This window comes from Vicugna pacos, chromosome 1, assembly GCF_048564905.1.
Source record: "Vicugna pacos chromosome 1, VicPac4, whole genome shotgun sequence".
Lineage (NCBI taxonomy): Eukaryota > Metazoa > Chordata > Mammalia > Artiodactyla > Camelidae > Vicugna > Vicugna pacos.
In genome coordinates this window covers 72,417,329-72,436,217 of record NC_132987.1, presented here as the reverse complement: position 1 = coordinate 72,436,217, position 18,889 = coordinate 72,417,329, and the positions used below count along the sequence as shown (strand labels likewise).

At 39.0% G+C, this 18,889-nt stretch overlaps 1 protein-coding gene across 24 annotated transcripts in view; it reads right to left on the bottom strand.

The window, feature by feature from the left end:
• Positions 1-18,889, bottom strand: part of ZBTB20 (zinc finger and BTB domain containing 20) — a 730,245-nt gene that overhangs the window by 154,377 nt on the left and 556,979 nt on the right. Inside the window, exon 9 of one of the 24 annotated variants that reach the window (XM_072964861.1) lies at positions 405-456. The exons of the other annotated variants lie outside the window; for them this stretch is intronic. The gene's annotated coding sequence lies outside the window, so the exon portion shown is untranslated. The remainder of the gene's footprint in view (positions 1-404; positions 457-18,889) is intronic. 24 annotated transcript variants of the gene reach the window in all.

Here is an 18,889-nt window from a genome sequence, read left to right as displayed (position 1 = left end):
TTTTCATTTGAAATGCAAAGAATTATCTATAATAGTTTTGCATAAGATTAAATAAACATTTGCATTAAGCATGCTCGGTTCAAAGCACAAATATCTAACAATGAATATAGAACTATAAAGCCCAAAAGAATCAGGACCTTAAAACATGGTGAGGGAGGCAAGAATAGAGAGGGGGAGAAAGGATGACATGTGGTGAAGCCTAATTTTAGTTTTGTAATTTCCGAGTAGAAATTATTATATGGTATTGATCTCCAAGGAACTAAAAGTATTTTTAACTGTAACTTAAGGATTAGTCAATTCTGATTTCCATGTTTGTAGTGTTCTAGGGCAATGGTTCCCAATATTTTGAGGTGATACAGATCCCTCCTCCCAGAAATTCCTCATAAACACCAAGTTTCAAGCACCTCCCAGACTCCATGCAGGTCTTCCAAGAAATCCTGGTTAGTAACCCTCGTCCTAAGGAGAGAGAGGAGAAAATGCTCTTTCAGTTCCCCCTGCTCATTGCCTCTAGGATGTTTTAATGACTATAAAGTTGAAGCCAGGAGTAAAGACAACGTATAGAAAATAGAGCTCTATATGGGTGAGTGTGTGTGGCTAGAGACACAGACTCCTTGAAAGGATTTCCGGATTCTGCCTTTCCTACACCTTTATAATTTCTTTTTTGAAAAGTCCACAGAACCTTAGGAGCAATGAGGTAGAGGAGTAGTGAGCATAGAAATGATAATAAGAGTCACTATTCACTGGGTACCTTCTGTGGTTTCAGGCATCCTAAGGAAATTCTCAAGGGTGAATCTGGGTATACCCAGGCATGTGGAGCAGTGTGACGAGAATGCACCAAGCCACAAAATAATAAATACACGGCTGTCTCTCTAGCGGGTCAGTTGTCCTTGTGGCTAAGTAACTTAAACTCTTATTTGTACCAGTCTTCATTTATCTAATACTGTTTCTCGACATTATAGAAAAAAATAACAGACGCCGCCCTTGTCCTCACAGAACTTCTAGTTCAGCGAAACAAACAAGGATATATTGAGGTTTAGAATGCAAAACGTGTGCATATTTTTAGGGTGAAACCTGAGACCTCACTGAAAAGTCTTCTTTGCAGCAGCCTGCTTCAGGTGACGTCCCAGCACCCCAGCTTGAGGGTCACCTCCGGGAAGAGTTTGAAAAGCAGTGTCAACAGTATATCATTTAATCCTGACTACAAGAGTACATACTGTTACTTCCAATTTACCAGAGAAAAAAGGGAAATTTGAGAAATTAGGAAACTTACCCTAAATCAGACAGTTGCTGGGATCTGAGTAAGTCTGTACCGTTCCAAAGTCTACATATTTGTAACCGCTAAGTTACAAAACCTCTAGGTGTTTCCCACTTTATGTTTCCCCCTTGAAATCTGGGCTCATTCAGGATTTTGTAGACGAGTTTAAGCTTCTTCTTTGGAAGGAGATGTGTTTGGCTTGATTTGCATCCTAAATATTCCACGGTGGTAAGGGAAAGCTATTATTATACCCATTTTATGGTGCGAAAGCTGAGCCACTTGCCAGCTGAGGTATCTGGCTGGGTTAAAAAAGGAATCTGGGTTGTCAGTCTCTCATTCCTCTCGACTGACTCCAAGCCTAGACAGTGGTATTGTCCAAGGGCTTTTCTGCACATGAGATTCACGTTGGCTGGGAAAGAGTCAGAGGAACTTTACTAAGGGAAAATAATAGTGCCATAAAAAATGGAAAATAAGTAATCATAACTCACTCACAAAAATTGGTTACTTTTAGCATTGTGAATAGAAAAGAGAGCATTTATTCACCACAGATGAATCAGAAAATTAGAATGTGTCACAGCACTGATGACAGAGCTGAGGAATTCAGATGAACTGAAGTTCAACATGTATCTTTCTATCTGAAAAGGGTAAATTGTGTGACAACAGGGACAGAAATGACCTCTTAGACATGCCTTTAATCCTTCCAGTCATATTTCTTCAACTACTCTTGAGCAGTTAGGTGGGTTTATATCTCTGTTTTCTATGGGTAGAGATAACATTTTAACATCCTTTTAATGTTCTAGAAGTATTGTGTTAATTCATTCTTAGGTGAGAGTCATTCCAAATAGTAGGATGAAGATTTTTTACCTTATTGATTTTCCTAATACCTTTCTGGCTTCCAGTGTTTTCAAAGGATGAGGCACTTTTGGATTTTTTTATATTCATACATCTCTCAGAAAAAGTGCCAGCTTCAGAGGTTCCTGTCAATTGATATTCCATCTTCACTCTGGATACATGATTTCCTTTATCTGACAGATTCAAGAAATTTTATGCTAGATTTAATGACATTTCATGCACCCTGAATTTGGAGGTTTTTAATTCTCTACTTTCTATCTGGCAAAAGGTTTACTAGTTAAAGTCAGATGGAAGGATTACTCAGATGTGCATATAGAGCATGTGCAATTTCCCCCTAGTACTGTGGGGTCTCCTGCAAGTTTCTTGAAGTGCTTTCACTACTTTGGTCAGTCTGGAGACTGACTATAAATGCCACAAATGGCCATTCATGTCTTGGGGTCTGCTTTACAAGACCATCTGAAGAAGAACAATAGGGAAATCACAGTGATGCCTCACCTGTCCTTAATGTGCTATGATAACTCTGAATGATGCCTAATTTAAAAAATTTAGATGATGAAATAACAATCAACAAAAAGAGAGAATTCATAAACTAAAGTTCAGCAGTCAGGTCTGGGACTGTTTCCGAGCCTGAGACATTGCTGAGATACAACTTGATATTCCACCCCATCGTATACAAATCCTCCTGAGCCTTCTTGATTCTTACAGGCATAGAGCCTGAGAAAGTAGAATGAAGTAAAAGCAGAGGAGCTGGGAGGGGGGCAGGGTACAGCAGGAGGTGGTGTCAGGGACTGAATTTGTTTAATATATTTAGAATGATTTCTTACAGCTCCAAAAACAGACCCAATTCTATGGCATGATAACATTTGGGAGCCTGTACAATCTGATTTCAAACATCTTTTCCTTCTGTATTTCAAAGTCCTGAAGTTATAGCTTTATAGGTTCCAAGCGGATTGGTGTACCAGGACATTTTACTATAGTACATTAATATCCTTTAGGCGTTGCTGAAATGGTCTGGCATCATGTGGTCCAATCAAGTAGAAACACTTGGTTGTAATGGGGCTGACAGCCTACTATTAATGCCATTTGGTAGCAAAAAGAAAAAAAAATAGTTGTGCCTATTATAGGGCAAACCCATCCCAAGACTCCTTGGCATATAAACACAGAAAGTAACATGTTAGTGGTACAGAGGCCTTTGGAATAAATATGGGCACAGCAGGAGAAAGAAACATCCAGATCAGTGTGAACCAAAGGCTGTCTTCACTCAAATGGTTCCCCTGAATTTTTTTTAATACAAAGGGAAAAATTATGATACAAAATTTATATCAAAAGATATAAATCAAGAAAGTGCTTTTTACCTGATGGTCTCTTAGGTACTAAATCAAGAGGACAATGTGGGCACAGTCTGTGTTTTAAAGACTTGATAAGAGCTTTCCATGATACAGATTGGAAAATGTTACTTTTGTCCTTGTCACCACCAACTATTTGCTTAAGAGCAATCCCAGATCTTTCACGATCTGGCCCCAATCCACCCCTGTTGTTTTTTTCCCACCACTGCTTCCTTTCATACTGTGACAGGCTATTTGCTCTCCCTGAATATGCCCAAGACATCTCTGTCCCTGAGACTTTGAGAACAGTCCACACCTGAATCTCCCAAGCCTAGCACCGTGTCCTAAACACAGCATGACACTCCAGTGTTTATGAATAAATGCCGTCTATCTATTTTAGGAGACAAATATGATAGAAAAAAGTTGTTAATTCAGTAAATGAATAGCACCAGAGAGAGGTCAAGGAAAAGTTAATTTTAGTGCATTTTCGGGGTGGGGGCAGGATGAGCTTTACGATTAGGAAAACTGATGCTCTTTATTCTTGGGTCTGGCCGATGCTATGAGTCAGTTACTTTTTTTGGGAACAAGTTTCAACCTCAAGGTTAAATGAACACAAATGCTCTGTCCATCAGCATATAATGAAAAAGCTGTGGCTATTTCCACATGGCACAGTGAAATTAAAATATGCAGTGCCTTTCTCAGAGGCATCATATATGACAGAACTTTTAAATTGGTCCCCTTTGCTACACTTGTACAGAAAGAGCTATAAAAACAAAAGTAAATGTTTAAAAAAACTGGAATAATTTCACTTAGGAAATAAAGAGCTGAGGTGTATCTTCATAGTTTTCTGACTATAAGAAGAGTTGTTATAAAGAGGATAATGATAGGCAGTTTTGTCCTAGGGCAAAATGATATTAAACTGTCCAGTGAAGAATTTAAGTTAAGACTTAAGGATGAACATCCTCAATGTGCAAGTGGTAAATAATCAAATAGATGGCTAACAGCAGTTATGGAATTTCTATCTTCATGGCTATTTAAAAATAGGAAAGATCCTCATCTATTTCAGATGGAATAAATGCAGCTCTGCCTCCAGTCAGGAGCGTGAATTCAATGATTTCTCTAGTCTTGTTTTGCACTATATGACTACAAAATCCCATAACATGTTGACTCCCAAAATTGTACAGAATCACAACAGAGCTGAGTAAAAGTCATTCTGTGGTTGAAGAGGATAAAGCAATACAGAAAAGTCTATAAGTAAGTCACTAAATTCAACATGGTGCATACGGTGCTTAAGTATTGATTCAGTTTGCCAAGGGTATATCAATTACTGTAACAGAATTGAGGAAAATATACATGAATCTACTATGGTTTTAACATAATGATTAGCTAGAGTAAAACATCCTAACAATTAATTCTTTCATGTCCAAGAAATTCAGCTGAATATTTTATTAACCTGTGATGAATATGCATATAAACTCAAAATCCACTTTTTTTTTAATAGCTAGAAAAAAAGACCAGAAAATAATATAAGAATTCATTATTATTATTCCCAGGACTATCTTCAAAGACATCAGGAGAACCAGTGAACAAATACCTCTAAGTGGCCAAAATGGGCTCCATATGAGTAAGAATGTAAATCTAACGACAGACTCAGGAAAAGCTCTAACAGGGGTGGCAAGTTCCTGGCTTTCTTGTCTATTTACCTTGCAGCTTTGGAGCTCAGCAGAAGTGTCCATTACATACAGCACACAGGATTAAATGAACAGTTCCAATGACCTGGTCTGAACCAAATTCATTTAAAGCAGTTTGCCACATTTCTTAAATAGAAGATGAGCCCATTCTATCCATAGCCTGGTTTTGGACTGGATCACCGAACTATTGCCTAACTCTTATAAGCAAAGCACTAACATGTACCAATTAACAGACAGCCCATAGCAGAGGCATCAGAAAGGTTAAAATACACACACATAGGAAATTGTTAGTACGTTATAGAAGAAAGCTATCTCTAAAGATGGACTTTGGCTACTAAAGCTTTTGACTGTTATTAAGCCTTTTTTAGGAAAAAACAAAATCAGTCCCAATGTAACTTGTAAAGATCTGGTTAAAAAAAGAAATAGAGACAGAGAAATGTAGTTTTATTTTGCAACCCATTATTTTCATAAGGACACAAATCAGAGATAAACAATGCCAATTTTTTTCAGAGCTGACTTGTTATAGGATGTTGTTCTAGTCTTCACTAATGACTTCTGGAGGTTGGCTATTGCTGTGATCAGGAGCTGGGAGGACAGAGGTCTAAGACCTTTCAAGAGAACATTTTGTTCAGTATCAGTACAGAAAATAAAGTCAGTGTTAAGCTATCTTCGACAACCTAACTAGCATAATGGTTGGTACACGTAGCCATAGCTTATACTGTTTTAAACATCGGGAATGAATTGAACTGCAAAGGTGTCAAGCTGACCAGCAACTGGTAAGGCTGTGGTACAATAAGCTGACAATGTTGTTGCTAGAATTCATAAAACTTACTCCTGGACTCCCTCCCTCCACCCCTTCCTATTTCCACATCCACATTCCTATCATCAGGCTGTTGAAGGAATAAAAACCAAGGTGACCATGTCAGCTCTTCATTCTTCCCAATCCCAAGTTGCTCTCAGTTATCTGAAAAGTTATTAATTTAAGTGCTTTAATACTTCTTCTTAGGGAAATTGACTTTTTCTTATCTATCCAAATTCGGGTTTTTCCACGGGTAATTAAGGAGGTATTTGGTGATTATGAGTTTGTGTGTGGTGGTGGTGGTGGATTCTGCTATAGACTCTTCAAAATTTTCAGTTTTACTGCCCAAGAGGGTTACCTGACTCCCCATCTCAAGAAGCCATTGATGCCTATAGTTTACCTGCGAATAAAGATATTTAAATATACATGTATACACACACACACACATATATTTCTTTCAAAAGTTATAAACATTTTGGGACTTTCTGTCTATACTGTTTATGAAGTGTTGTTCCTACTGATGTCAGAGTAACTGAGGTAGAAATCTAAGAAAACGTAAGTGGTTTTCACTAACATGTTCTTCATCTGTGATTTCCTCCTGGCTCATCTCCATTGGACCCTGGTTCTTTGGAGCATGCGCTCAAGGAGACTTTCACAGTATCTTTCTGCCCCAGAAAATCCTGTAGGTGAAATTTACTGATAAATACCTGAATTCTCGTATTCACTCATTAATGATCTAGGAATTGAGGATGTTTTCTGTCTCCTCTCTCACCTCCCACCTCATGAAAGGATGAGATTGTAAACAATTTCGTGGATCCTTCAGGCTAAACCCTGGCTGAGCTGATCTCAGCAGGCAGGGAACCGTGGCGGCCTGTGAAACGCAATTAGGAAAACGGAAAGGATTCACCCATACTTTCAGGAGGAAATTATGTTGTTTCCAAGATGAGACCTAGAAAATAAGGCACATTAAAAAAACCCAAAACTGATCAAGATATGATTTTAGAAAGAGTCCGCAGAGGTAAATTTCAGAAAGTGCCGGATTCGCCGGATCCTTCTCAAGCTGCGGATTCATTTTCAGTGTCTGACAGTGGCCTGCATCAGACACTTCAAGGGAAGTCCATTCATCTCTGACCAGTGAAGCCCAAAATACTCACTGCACAATATTTCTCGTCTACAAAGGCAATCAATTTGTGCCCCAGAGTCTGAGGATTCGTGGCTTTCTTTTAATTTTGTAAGTCTGTACATACAGGTTTCCTCCGGCGTGATTTGGTCCTGAGGAAGTGACCTACCCACAACTCCACAGAGCTAATTAACCCCATACTGAGCTTTTTTTTTTTTTTAAATCATTTCACACATGCGGTCAATGTTTTAAATGACCCAGCAGCAGTAGCATGATCAGATGTTTTTTTTTTTTCCTTCTCAGTGAGGAAAGCATGGTGGTGGGAGAGCTAAGATGTATCGGCTCTAATTCACAACAGTAATGTGACCCTAAAACATTACCAAGTAACATTTGTCAGTAGTGTAGAAATGCTCAGAAAAGCTTGAATTAAACTCTTTCATGTTATTCAGTCAACTTATTGAAGTTTCTATTTTAAATAACAATACGTAATAAATATGAAGGTGAAGTTTAAGCTATATCCAGAAAAATTTTTTGAAATCCCATTTTACTGGAAAAAAAAGAAAAAAGACCCACAGCCTCCTTTCCCATCTTTAACAGCTTCAAGAGAAGGGCCAATGAGAAGAATGACATAACCCATCCTTTTTCCATTTCAAGGAATAGGCTCATGTTTTTCCAGATTTATTTTTGCCAAAGTGAATGCCTTGAAAACTCTTAAGATGATCGCTGTTTTCTAACTTTTCAAAAAAGAAAAGAAAAAAGTGAACATGATGATGGTGGGTGATTTAATGGAATCAGCTTGTCAACATGATGAAACTGAAAAAGCTTTTACAGAATATGTCCACATGCTAAAATAAAAAATCTTTAACATAATGTATATAGTGTAGAGTGATTTTTGTTATGGCAAAAGAAGGGAATATCATTAATTTAGACAGTAAGTGTAAGGTTCTGCTAAAAACTCCAGGGATAAATCATAGAAATACATCTTGGCCAGACAAATGGAGCCAGACAAGTTCTAGTTCTTTCAGAAGCTATCAAAAGAACCATCAGATTTTAAGTCTGTCATCTCTGGTACGTGATAAGAAAAATTCTGGGCTATTTCCCTCAGCTATCCTAGTATATAGCTTCAAAGTTTTAAAGATTTATACATAAATGGACAAGAAAATGACCTCCTCTGAATGTCCCATTTTAGGCAAACCAACAGATCTCTTTCATTCTCAAAAGTAAGTGTGGCAAATTGGCTCATTTGGATAGGACTTGGTCACAGAGCGTGCACATCTTGTGTGAACTTTCAGTCTCTTTCCTTTGCAGTATGATTTATGTACACGCTATTAAATGCCCAAGAATTCTGTAATTCTTAGCACAGTGGACAGGCAGCACAAGGAAAAACATATCTAGTATTTAAAACTCTTGTTTGAAGTATCTTAAATCCTATGGTTTTGGATTGAAGGCCTCATGAAAGTTCTGAAACATTCACTACTTCTCCCTAAGTGTCTCGTAGGTAAGCCGACTGAGAGTGTTAGGCTGGCAAAACCGGTTCAAGAGGCAAAAAAAAAAAAAAAGTCCAATGAGACACTGTTTTTATTTACACAGGTTGGAAATTTTATATTTGATACAAAGCCTAAATTAAGCTCTTATATCTGTGCTTCCAGTCTTTGGCTGGAACTGTTTCATCTGGTCATCCTGCAATAGGGATTTTGTTATGATTTCAAAGATTCTGCCCATCACTGATGCTTACCATGGTGTATGAGGCCCAATCCCTCACTACCTTTCTAACCTCATTTCTCATCACGTTCATGCAAAATTGGTCCAACTGCAATAGATATGGTTACCTAGGTGGACGGACAGGAATAGGAATATGAATGAGGACTGAAATGAATAAATCAATAACAATTAGCGACCCTTTGCCCTTGTGAAAACTCAACTTTCTCACTGGAGACATATCTGTATTTATAACTGAGACTAACAAAGTTTCTAAACTTTCCTGGAGAATTGGTTAGATAAGGGAGAATACGCAAAAGCATTGCCCAGATGGAGACAGGTATTCATTCATTAATTTGACAAATGTTTGGTCAGAGCCTATGATTAATTACTCTCCAAACTGAACTCCATTCCTGCTCTCAAGGGCCTTCCACTCCAACGTATATTTTAGAGAGTTTTTATGTCTCCATTATCATTGACAGGTTATTAGCTCTCTTAGTTAAGTTACCATAAATGTAACAACCTACCTATAACAGCCTCTCTTCTTGTTCTTTATTCACTCTTCAGTTGCCCTGTGACATCCATTAAGCATGCATGAATTAATCTGACCCTTTGCAGCCTATATTATCAACCCAGCTAATTCCAGTTTAGATAAGAAACCCCTTCCCCACCACCAACTACTTTTTCTTCTTCAAACAGTCAAGAAAATATCATAAATGTCTGCCCAGAACTATTTAACTGTTTGAAATGGGTCCTTACATTACAATCTTATATGAAATGTCATTTTTCTTCTTTTTTTCATTTTTTTAAACAATTAATCGGGCCTCAGCTCTTAAGAAGCATATCTTGAGTTACAAGCAAATGATGAGTCAATGGTCTCCCAGACACGCACTCACTACTCTCTGGGATAGAACATTTCAGCACTCAACAAAGGGTCATAATCTTAAGTAAGCTCAGTCTCAGAGAGAATTTAATGAAGCACATGTCTCTGGTCCCTATACTTCTTGTAAGGACATACTTCTCCATTATATTTTAGTCTCCTCTAAACTAGCCATCTTAGGTCAATGTCAGTGAACGTGGTATAAAGAACATTAACTCTTCAACTTGTTAAACTTTTTCTTCCTCATATGCCTTACAAGCAAAAATACAAGAATTTAATGTATGTACAGAGCAGCAAATGTTCTCTCCCTGTTTCTTTTCAGATATTTTTCTCCTTATATAAACAGTGGTGATAGAATTATGAACACCATTGTTCTGCCTCCATGTTAATACTCTTATTATCTTGCATAAACAGAAGTGAATGAATACGTACATGACACCAATCAATCCCTTTTTCAAAAATGCAGTTTTCATCTTTCCAAATAGTGGAGGAAGAATTAATGAATTCAACATGCAGTTTACCTATTTATATTTTGAATGTTAATAAAGTAAAACCAAATTATTACCTAAGTTCTTTTCAGACTTACATCAGCCATTAACACTCTCCATGCTAGCACGGGGCACAGGAAAGGTAGACTTAACAGCATTGGATCCAAGTCCCTAGAGTCAGCTGGCAAGGGGCTTGGCAGGCTAGAGAGGATGTTGAGCTTGCTAGGGCAGGGATTTTGACTTGTTGGGTAGGTAGGAGATACTCACTGGCAGTGAAAGGAATACTTTGTTGTAGAGCACATTGCTAAGGAGAGGTCGTTTGGGGGCATTAGGTGAGAGGAATATCAAAACCAAATATAAAAGTGCTCTGTGGGGACTAGGGAAAAGGGGAATCACCATTTTTTTCCATCTCCTCACTGGTTTCCCTTCTTCCTTAGCGTGCTTTCTCTTTCCATCACTTCATACTCCTTTCCCCTCCACTCTTCAGGTTTTCCTCTGCCTCTTTCTAACAAAGAAGCATTTAGGAGCATTTTTAGGGAACAGCGAGGCCAAAAAAAATTTAGAGAAGCCTTATGATGACATACTGTACATTTATATATACAAGAATATACAACCTATATTTGATTGACCGAGAACTAGAAACTGGGACTTTTGAGATTTAAAAAATTCATGGTATGTCTGGTCATATTAATCTCCAGACCAGCTGGCTTTTAGCAACGCTGGAAAGAGCTATAAGAGAATCATGAGCAGGAAAAAAAAAAATGGAGATAAATGGAATTTTATAAGGATTTATATTTATAAGGAGACAGGGACTTTAGAGCTGTCTGTTGACATTCCCCCCAAATTATTGTTTGAAATGCCAGTATCAAGAGAGGGAGCTTAGGAATTCTCATTGAGTTTAGGAAACTACTAAGCCCGGTGTATTATGTTCATCACAGTCACTCAAGCAAATAAAGGATAACTAGAGCATGGTATCTCACAGCGGATAACATGGTTGGTTACCCCGCCATTCTGACATACGCAGGCAGGGCCCACAGGAGCGGGTCTCCTTATGAGCACTATAGAGAGACATTCGGGTTCATCTGAATGCATAGGGAATGAAGCATCAGCTGTACGGTGTCATCTGTGAGGCACCTAAATGTCTTCTCTAACCAAGCACCAACACTTTAAGCCTTGTCTTCTTGGGAAAAAAAAAATCCAGTGCAAAGCTTATGGGAATATTTATGGAATATAGGAATATTTATTTATGCTGAGACATATGACAATATGCAACACCTAAAGACAGGCAGAAGCAAGAAGAAAGAGGAAACACAGAAAGGGAGAGCAAGTGCCAGCTCCAGAGACGCTCTAACAGAACAAATAGAGAATCTTAAGATGAAAAAAATAAAAGCATGCTTTGAGGGTAACATCAGTATACTTTAAGAATCTGAGGCAAAAAGGAAAAATATTTGCCAGTTTTCACCACTTAACCACTTGTCAATTTTCACCACTGCCCCATGGGAGATTCCTCTCTCACCCACTTTTACATGCATCCTTTTCCTAAGGATCAGCCTTCTGTGATGATGGTGCTAATGATGGCAGTCTTAAGTTATTGGCAAAGTTGGAAACAAAACTCTGACCTGCAAGCTATGTTTCTGAGGCTAGCCTGTGCCCTCTAAAGTGTTCAGTCTACTTTCTGTGGTTTCCCTGGGACTGGTGGCAAGAGATGTGTGTGGTAGGGACAGGCCTTCTTCTTGGGATATGTAAGTGCCTTATCTTCTCACCATGACTTTGATTTTCATTTTTTCCCTCTTTTCTCCCAAGACATCAATCTCTAATTTCTTCTCTACCAGCCTGGACCCGCATGGTTGTTAATTTTTAAAGACATCCACCATCAATTTCCTCATCCATGGCTCTCAGCTGTACCTAGCTAGTTCTTGAGGCTAGAAGAACCCACTCATGTATGTTCACCTCAGCTCCAGGCTGCTGAGCAGTGCTGAGGAAAAAGAACAAAACTGTACAGCCTGGTGCCCCTCCAGAGTCCTGGTTTCCAACTTGAGCTGGGGGTTTGGAACAAATTTATAATTCTTTTTATTTTTCCCTATTCCATTTCCTTTCTCAGTTCCCGGTTTCCATTTATCACTCTAATTAACTCCTTATAACTTACCTCCTACCCTTTATTCTCAGCTATTAACCTTGTCTCTTTTTTCACAGAGAAGACAGAAGCCATCAGATGGCAGTCCCGTCACGCTACCTCTGTCAGAACCCATCCCTGACACCTCGGAGGCTTTTTTCTCTAGCGCTAATAGCCTCCTCCAGGATCTTACTGTATCAGTTACTCCTTCTTTCTTCTGTATTTTCCATTTTCCTACTGCACGCTAACATCTTCAGTTACCCACATCTAAACAAATGATAACAACCATAACAAACCAACAAACAACAAACCATCTTCTGTGGACCTGATCTTTCCCTCTTTTGTACCACTTCAAGCTTCCTAATCTTTGATTTATTCCTCAACATGGTCAAATCTGGTTTCTCTACCTGTGTTTCTAATTAAACTGCCAAGACCATCAAAACCCTCTGAATTTCTAGTTCCCAAGGTCCATTCCTCAACCTTTTCATTTTCTTCCTTTCTTTTTTAAAGTCAGGTTTAAAGTGAACTTATTGACAAAACAGAGACTGACTCACAGACACAAAAAACAAATTTATGGTTACCAGGGGGAAAAGTGGGTGGGGAGGATTAAACTGGGAGCTCAGGATTCATAGATACTAATTACCATACATAAAATAAATGATGAGGCCCTACTGTATAGCACAGAGAACTACATTCAATACCTTGTAATGGCCTATGATGAAAAAGAATATGAAAAGGAATATATATATATATACATAAATAAATCACTATGCTGTACATCAGAAATTAACACAGCATTGTAAACTGACTATACTTCATTAAAAAAAATTAAGTTAGGTTCATTGGTGAATCATTTACATACAATCATTTACATCCTTTTTATAAACTTCTACAGTTCAGTAAGTTTTGACTTCTGTATTGGTTCCTTGATGTCTGTAATATAAAGTCCAAATGCCTTGGATTCATATACAAATCTCTTCAGAATCCCTAGCAGCCTTCCCCACATAACCCATTGTCTGGTCATACACCATTCAAGAAAATGTGCTATGTACACTCATGCCTTTTGGACTTTCTTCATGTTCCCTCTCAGTAAACACACAAGCTTTTATGTAATATAGTAAATGCTATTAATATCACCATACCAATGTCCACATAGAATTTTAAAACTAGATGCTATTTTGAGAAGCTGTTTTCAAAATGGAAAGTAACTTTTAGAATATTACTGTCTGAAGATCTCTATTATTTTAGCGTTGTGGGTTGAATCGTGTCCTTCTCAAATTCGTATGTTGAAGTTCTGGCCCCTAGTACCACAGACTGTGATGGTATTTGAGAACAGGGTCATTGCAGATGTGGCTAATAAGGATGAGGCAATCCTGAAGAAGGGTGGGCCACTAATCCAGGATGACTGGTATCCTTTTACAAGGGGAAATCTGGACACACACATGCACACGGGGAGAACGCGATGTGCAAATAAAGGCAGAGGCCAGGACGATACTTCTACAAGTTGAGGAATCCCAGAGACTGCCAGCAAACCAGCAGAAGGTAGGAGGGAAGTAGGGAACAGGTTCTTCTTCAGAGCCCTGGGAAGGAACCAATCCTGCTGACACCTAGATCTTGGGTGTTTAGCCCCTAGAACTGTGAGACAGTAATCACTGTTGTTTAAGCCACCCAGTTTTGTGGCACTTTGTTATGGCAGCCCTAGTAAACTAAGACACTTAGCAAATAAACATCTCTAAGCGTGCTGGGATACTAATTAGAGCATTCACTCGCCAAGTACTTAATGCATACCTACTGTGTGCTAGACATGCTCTCGGATGCAAGGATGCAGGTCTCCAGGAAAAACTCAAACTATACGTGTTGAATGAATGAATAAGAACTTCATCATATGTTACTGCACTTTTGGTATACTAATAAGCAATTAATCTACTAACCATTGATTGAATGCCTGCCGTTTATTCATTGATTAAATATTTATGGAATACCTACTACGTGTCAAGTACCATTTTAGGCACAGAGGATAAAGTTATAGACAAAATAAGTTCCCCACTTTCGTGGAACTTAAATTCTAGTGGGGGAACAGACATCAAACATGAAAACAAGTAAATAAATTATGTAATTTAACACTGTGCCCAACACTGACAATCATAAGTATTTCTCCTCTAAACCTTCTAGCTCTTCAACACTGCTCAGGGCATTAGTAATACTTAAAAATATTCCTAAATACTCAAAAATATTCCATGCCTTGTTATTTCCCTTACATTCCTGAAATCTCCATATAAGCCTGAAATATCCCTAAGATTAATGAACTTAAGCTGTTCTCTAGACTTTCTTTTTTTTTTCCCCACTTTTTTATTGAAGTATAGTCCGTTTACAATGTTGTGTCAATTTCTGGTGTACAGCATCATGTTTCAGTCACACACAACACACACATATATATAAACATATATTCGTTTTCATACTCTTTTTCATTATAGGTTACTACAAGATACTGAATATAGTTCCCTGTGCCATACAGTAGAAACTTGTGTATCTATTTTATATATGGTAGTTAGTATCTGCAAATGATTTAAGCATGATTTTAGCACTTTACATGTTACTCTAGAGGCTACAGAATAATGATCCACACAGTGAAGTCTGAGAGTGGAGGTAGAGTAAACCACAGCAGTGCACAGGTTAAGTGTTCGAGCGGGCACCCCAAAAGGTGGTTTTCTCGGTCAGTGTCACTCGACACATATTTCTTAAGCACTTCCTGTGTGCCAGCCCCTGCGCTGAAGACGGTAGGGCTGTGGACAGAGCAGGCATGGTCAGATCCCCTCTGTGCTGATCTTCTAAAAGGAAACACCTGAACAGCGACTTGCGCAGCCCGTTCCTTGATTACGGTTGTGACGAGGTTGCAGGCTGAGAGCTCTGAGAGCTCCGGGGTCAGGGGACTTGGCTGTGAGGGGTTCGTGAGGAGGCTTCCTTGAGGAAGCGGTGCCTCAGCACTGGCTTTGGGGCTGGGGTTGGGTGCTTGTCGGAGCAGGGACCACAAAGTCCTAGGCTGCTTCTTCCTCATCTCCTTCCATCCACGTGCACACGTTTCAAATACTTACAAGCATTCTTCAAATGTACTAAGAACACCAACACTAAACACAAGAAAAGGACTCTCCAGAGGAAAGAGGCCAAAAATAGAAGGAAAAAAAAAAAAAACCCTAATCTCACCATTTGTTTTGAAAACACCCCAAATGATTAAAGCATATTATAAACTAAAACATATGAACTAATCACTTGCCAAGTTTCATTTTTAAATCCTAGCCGTTTTTGAGGTTCATAAACTGAAAAAGAGTCTTCAAATACGAACTTGTATTTTTCTTTTCTTGGCCCTCAGTTGGCTGGAAGCATTTGCCGTTAGGCTGCGTGGAGGGAAAGGGACCCAGCTGGTCAGGAACACGTGGCTCACGTCTGCTAGAGCATCAGCTCCGTGAGACCAGGGCTTGGCATGTTCTAGTCGTTTCTCTGATACACAGAACAGTGCCTGTGATAGCAGGGGCTCAGTAAACACCTGCTAATGACTCACCGAATGAATATTCCAGGCCTGTGAAGGAATCCTCCAACTCTCTTTTCTTACCCAAAACCCTACCTTGCTTTAGACCGGTGGTTCCTAATCTGGGGCAACTTCTGCCCCCACTGGAGACATTTGGCCACATCCAGAGACATTTGTAGTTGTCAAGATTGGAGAGGCCACTACTGGTCATCTAGTGGGTAGAGGCCAGGGATGCTGCTAGACAGGCTACAATGCACAGGACAGCTCTGCACAACGAAAGTGTGTCTGGCCCCCAATCACAACAGAGCCGAGCTTGTAAAATCCTGCTTTAGGCCCTTTTTTCCATTGAGCTATACCTGGGAGTATGGTTCTCCATCTATTAGGGGGAAGCTCAGTCCTAGAGGAAGCAGCCAGAAGAGCCCCCTTGCTTCATTCTCATTCCCTTCATGACCCAACAGAACCATCCCCACCTGAAGGCTTTTTGGGCCCACTGGGTCAACACGCAGTTGCTGGGAGAACCACCTGCAAGTCTGTCTCTACAATGGCAGGGAATAACTGTAAAGTGTATCAGTAATTTCCCTGAGCTTACCTAAGAATATATCCGATTGTAAATACAATTAGCTTGTTCAGAGATTAGTCACATAAGACAAAGGAATGCCCTCCCCTAATTCAAACAGTTTATCCATGTCTAGTCAGGATCTGCACACCAGTCTAGCTTTATAATAAATAAGATCAACATGAAGAATCCACTAAAACCCAATAATGTGCCTGTAGAGAACTTGGGTTTATAGCATCTCCCCTGCTCCCTTCTTTGCCCCACACATTAGGAAAGGAGGCTCTGATTCTGGTTTCAGTGGGGAAACTTCTGTGGTGCCAGAGGAGCGCGTGTACTGATTTTCCCACGATGATGGTTGCTCCAGTAATCTTGGTATTGTGGCACGTGCCCCAGTTACCATAGAGACTGCATACACTGACGGTGTAGCATGATGATTGGTGGGGAAGATACATTTTGCAGAAGCTTTTTGGAGGGATAAAGATAAGACATGAGAAAGAAAGAAAGACTGACAATAAAGAGGCACAGCAAAGAGAAGTCCCTGATGATCACAGACTGGAGAAAATTCAGAACAACAGAGATTACAACCACTATTATAAAACCATCATAAACTGTCCCCCAAAGGCTGTCTCTGTCAGGAAAATTTCAAATATGAGGAGAAAGAACTGATATAAAATATTCTAAAAAAACTAAATAAATAAACCTATCAAGGTATAGAGGTGACAAAAGTGGTATGGCAAGAAAACATTTTTAAGTGATTCAAGGCAAGGAATAAAAAGGAATCTCAGAGAAAAGTAAAACTGAAAGTTTCATTCCTGTAGGGTGGCTGACTTACAGAAAGGCTGGTCGTCAAGGAGTAACTTAAGTTTACATTTCTTTCCCCCCAATAGAAAGAAAAAGAATAAAGATGATTTCCCTCTAATTTTTTAACAAGGGTCTCCTTAAATATCCCAATGGTTTGATGTTACAACAGTTGAATACTATGCATGCCTGTCGAAGAAAATCTGACAAAAACTCAGCAAATACATAAATTAGGGAACATTGTTCACAAGGCGAATAGGCTCATTCCACAGATTCTGAAAATAAGGAGAGCTTAGAGTGCACTGACAGTGTGTTCTCATGTACACACCACTTCTCTGCATAAAATTTTGAGGTATAGAGTTTTTACAGAGATCAAGGCATGTCTGCAATGTAAAGGGTCCAGGTGTTGACTTATAGCTATTTTTAAATAGAAAGGAAAGCTGGAGATAGGATGTAGGTTGGTGTATGGGATGGGTGGGAGTGAATTTAAGAGAAAACTGGTAGGGAAGTGTCAGATAAGTGCTTATAAGTTCCTTGATGTTCAGGTCAATGTCTGATAATGTTTTATTTCACATACTTCAGTCTAATGTAGCCACTGCCTACTGGAAATCCCTGTCTCCCAATTTTACTTATTATCAGTATGTTAATATCTCTCAAATCTACATCGTGAACAATTAGTTCTCTCCTGACCTCTAGCCCTCTGTCAAATGACCTACTGGACAATCCCAATTAGATACTGCAACAACGTCCAAAGCCGAATCCTCTTCTCCTTCACAATTTCTCTTCTTCCCGTGTTCCCTGTGTGAGCAAACAGCATCGACACTCACCCACCTGCCCAAGTCCCGTACCTGGGAGTCATCTGCTGCTTTTTCATCACCCCTCAAATCATCACCAGATTTGTAATTCTAATGTAATTTCTTTTAATAACCGAAGGAGGCTTTTGTGCATAGAAAGCAATATTTACAGTTAATTGGGTTTTAAACTATTATGTGTGTGCATGTGTGTACCTATCTATACGCACATATATTATTCCATTTATTAATCTAATAATTTCTGTATAAAAGAAGAAAAATTGCTTTCAGGAAGGGTAAGATTACTAGGTAGAAAAATTGGGACCTCCAACCATTTCCACTGTTAGTCAGGGGGCTGGAAGAATGAGAGTTAGCGTCTGATCTGAGAGCACCTTCCAGAATGATGCTTTAGGGTCACCACTGAACACACTGAATATTTTTACAGTGACTATAACAATGAAGGATTCTAAGTCTATATCCCACAAGGGGAATTGTACAACCCAAGTCCTCTGTGTTCAAGTTCCACTCTTACCTAATTCTTTTATAATCACCTTCCACTTTATAGCCTGATAAAAGTAGACTGTATTTTGTTTTCCTCAACAATCAGGTTTCCTAATTCCAGCAACCTTTTATTTATTGATGTTTCTCACATATCTAGATCTCTTGTTCCCATTGCACCACAGTAGCTTAGGCTTCCATTATCTGTCACTTGCAATATAGTAACAGTCCACTGGACTTTGCTCTCTTCTTTCTGAGCCTTTGCACATGTCACTATCCATGTCTAGAACACCCATATTCCCTGATAAACATTTACCAAATGAAAAAAAATATCAAATGCTTTAGATGTTGCTGCTTTGGGTGCTGAACAGAAATAGTGGCCTATCTAATATTCTGGATAGACCTGCACAAAGTGCTCTTACTTTCAAAATTAATTTTGAAGAATCTGAAAATTTTGCCATGGAGAATCATGGGGCCCAAGCTACAATATTAAGTTTTGCAT